This window comes from Triticum dicoccoides, chromosome 6A (genome assembly GCF_002162155.2).
Source record: "Triticum dicoccoides isolate Atlit2015 ecotype Zavitan chromosome 6A, WEW_v2.0, whole genome shotgun sequence".
Taxonomy (NCBI): Eukaryota; Viridiplantae; Streptophyta; class Magnoliopsida; order Poales; family Poaceae; genus Triticum; species Triticum dicoccoides.
In genome coordinates this window covers 606399090-606403045 of record NC_041390.1, presented here as the reverse complement: position 1 = coordinate 606403045, position 3956 = coordinate 606399090, and positions in this window count along the sequence as shown.

Below are 3956 nucleotides of genomic sequence, written 5' to 3'. Positions count from 1 at the left end.
GCAAATGTCATCCCGAAAAATGAGCCATGGGTACTAGCTTCCCAAGTGGACCAATGCTTCTTCATTACCGACCCGTCAAAGCCCAGCCGTGTTGTCGTGAGGAGAGGCAAAAGGAAGATCATCGGAATGGATGGAGTAGCCAATGAGCAAGACTTCGACAAGTACGGCGACCCGAAGATCGAACATGACGACGACGATGAAGTAGCAGCACACACCACAAGAAGAAGCAGGACCACCCTACCTAAAGGACGTCCGTTCCATAGAAGAACTCCATTTGCAAAAAAGAAGGGCAAGAAGATTGTGAACAGATAGCTAGCTAAGATCGATTGTATTTAAATCGTAGTCTTCATTTCTCGATTGTATTTCATGGGCACTTTTTGATATCATGAATATTTTTAAATTTCACGGGCACTTTTTGAATTCATGAGGACACTCGATCTCGATCCCCCTCCACCGCCGCCGACGAGCACCCGGCCCCCGCACCCTCCCCCGCTCCACCGCCACCAACGGGCACCCCCCGCACCCTCCCCTGCTCCACCACCGCCGCCGATGATATTTTCAAGTAACAAATTTGAATATATTTTTTAAAAAATTATTACTGTTTTTATAAAAAAAATATTACTGTTATGATTTAAACAAGTTTGAACATATTTAAACACAAATAAATATCAAACAACATTTAAAATGCAAAAAAAATATTGCGGAGCCTGGGAATCGAACCCAGGACCTCCTGGTGTGTGTGCTGCGTGCTAACCAGTCAGGCTAGTGGGCGGGTTCTAATGTGGATTGGGTTAGGTGCAATATAACCTGTGCTCGAACTGTAATAAAAAAAATTCTAATGGCGCACCGCTGCGGAGTGCGCCATTGCTATCTAAAAAAAGATTTCTAATGGCGCACCGCTGCGGGGTGCGCCATTGCTATCTAAAAAAAGATTTCTAATGGCGCACCGCTGCGGGGTGCGCCATTGCTATCTAAAAAAAGATTTCTAATGGCGCACCGAAGTGTGGTGCGCCATTAGTAAGCTTCCCCCTAGCTATCTCCCTCTCCCTGGCCAGATCCCCTTCGACCCTCTCTCCCTCGCCACCAGATCCACCCACGCGCTGCCCCGACCCACGACGCCGCCGCCCCGACCCTCACCGGACTCCACCCCCGCCGCCCCCGCGCCCCCGCGCCCCCACCCCCGCCGCCCCCGCGCCCCCACCCCCGCCGGAGCACGTCTTCTTCCTCCGACCGACCCCATCTCGCCGTCGCCACCGCCTTCTGTTTCACCAAGCGGCTTTGCCTCCACCGTCCGTTGCCCGTGCAACCTGGCCGCCGTCCGTCACTACCCGGCCCCTGCGCAGGTGCCCCTCCCCTCTCCTCTTCCCCTTGCTTTGCCCCATGCCTGATTGAGCCAACGCGCCAAGTACTAGGTTATGTTCTGAATTTTGGGGCGGTAGTGTGTGTAAGCGAGTGAGCAGTGTTATGCATCGGCGTCTGATGCTTCATGGTTAGACTTGGGAGTTTACATTTGCCAACATTTCTATATAAGAAACGTTGCCTTCTGTTCTTGTTTGCATTATCTAACGCAATACACAGTCATGGATTGTCTAAGGTGAATATTTTAAGTACAACTTGCTGCAAAACCTGGAGTGCATTGGCATGTTCCTTTCTTTATGCCATTCTAGTAGTCTGTTTGCTAGGCACTTACAAGGGCGCAATTAGTCAACCTTAAAACTCAACTGAATTGTATCGGTTACAGAAAACCAGTCCATGACAGATAGAAGCAATGACATGAGCTACTTCAGTGACCAGTTACACTTGCCTATACTTATCATTGTTTTGGTTTCTGAATATGCATCTGTGTGCCTGACAAGACTCCTCTAGTACACATAGTACTATTTTACTAGCAAGTTTTGGGAATTGTCTTTATTTATTTATTGCAGAAGCTTTTGATTTTTGAGCATGTGTTTCTCCCAGGGTTGTTGTTCTTGTTGTAGGAGTAAAATCCATGCCCTGTTAACAATGTATTACAAGAATTGTTTTCTTTTGTGTGTTTCCCTGAAATATTGTGTTATAATAGAACTATTCCTGGATGTGGTCATGGCAGATAAATTTGTCATCAGTTTATAGGTTGTCGAATCAGCATGTTTTGGGAACTATTCCTGTGTGATTCCTGAATTGATTAGAGTTGGGTGAATTGATTAGAGTTGGGTGAATGATTTAAACAAGTTTTAGAGTGGCTAGTATGTATGTAGTGGAGCTAGCAGTAACAGCTGCTTCTACGGACCTTCTTTGCTGTTCAGCTGTGTCAAACAAAATTCCAATGGACTATCATGTGGATGATGCTAAACAGAGATAGGAGTAGTAGTGGTGGCCATCTAGTTGGACTACTACTGCTAGGACTTGCTCCAGATTTTAGGATTTCTTTTCTTTTAGGATTTATTTTCTTCTAGGACTAGGTTTTTATTATTTTTCTGTTGTGATTGTTTTTTGAGCTGTTTCTTTTTCATTTCCTACTATCCTTATCCTAATTATCTTAAATTGTTATGATGTGTGTAACAGGATTAGATCTTGGATTTGCTAGTGGACTTTGGGAGTTTCTTAGCCAGCTTGGTGACTCCATATTTTTCACTATTTCAGCAAGTATTTTGTAAGCATTAAACTTTCAGCACTACATTTCTATGTTATGTGTACAAAAAAATTGTATAGAAATATGCTGAATTTTCTGCTCTAATTGTTGCTCAAAGAAATTTAGCAAAAAAAGGGGTCCTGGGAGACGCCGCTGCTGCTTGAGGCCCTTGAGAGGCCCTTCATGTCGTGATGATTTTGCAGGTACCTCGAGAGGCCCTTGAGTTTCCCGGAATGTCGATTAACTTCCGTTCCGGCAAATTCGGGTACTCCATATGTCCTATTTTCAGCAAAGGTCATGCTAAAATTTTCCGTGAATTTTAGCATGACTTTGCTAAAAATCGGACATATGAGGTACTTGCTACTAATGCATGGGCCGGGGTATCTTAGTACTTAATTAAGTAGGATCAACTGCCCCTTTATTCTTGCTGCATTAAACCATAGGTGGCAATAGAGCCAAGTGATTAGGCCCAACTTAGAAATTCTCCTCAGCATCGATAAACCCTAGATGATAAACCCAACATAGGTGGCAATAGAGCCAACTGATTATTGCTAAGTGATTAGGCCCAACCTAGGGTGCCTCGGCATCGATAAACCCTAAATGATGAAAACTTAGCATTTAGGGTGCCTCGGCATCGATAAACCCTAAATGATGAAAACTTAGCATTTAGGGTGCCTCGGCGTCGACAAACCCTAAATGATGAAACCTTGGCTTTTAGGGTGCCTCGGTGTCGATGAGAACCTAAATAATGTACGCTTAGGCTTTTAGGATGCCTCGGCGTCGACAAACCCTAAATGATAAAAGCTTAGCTTTTAGGATGCCTCGGTGTCGACAAACCCTAAATGATGAGACCATGATCTTGTTCCTTGACAATAACCAACTTTTTGACCAATTTTTTTTCCTATTTAGAGCGAAACATGGCCCACAACGATGAGGCCGGCGGTTCGGGCGGCAAGCAATTCTGGGAGCTGTCCCAGGAGTTGGAGGAAGAACCTCACCGCTATGAGGACGCCGCGGAATACACCAATCCTGACTACACAACCCCTAGTGGCGTCGGGGATGACAGCACTGATGATGGCGCCGTAGATGCCACCACTGATGATGGCGGCGCACGCACAGATGGCAGCCAACCGAAGAGGCAACAGAAGGACCAGTGCCCGAACGTGCTCGGCACCGTCAGGGAGGAATTTACTGAAGTGAACTCCGACGGGCATCCGACGGCGCCCAAACACGTAGTCAAGGGGTACTCGATTCAGCTCGGGTGCATTCTCCGGAGCACCGCCTCGATCAACACCGAGAACCTAAGGCATAAGGACCAAGGGAATTTGCGCAGCCTTCTCTTCAC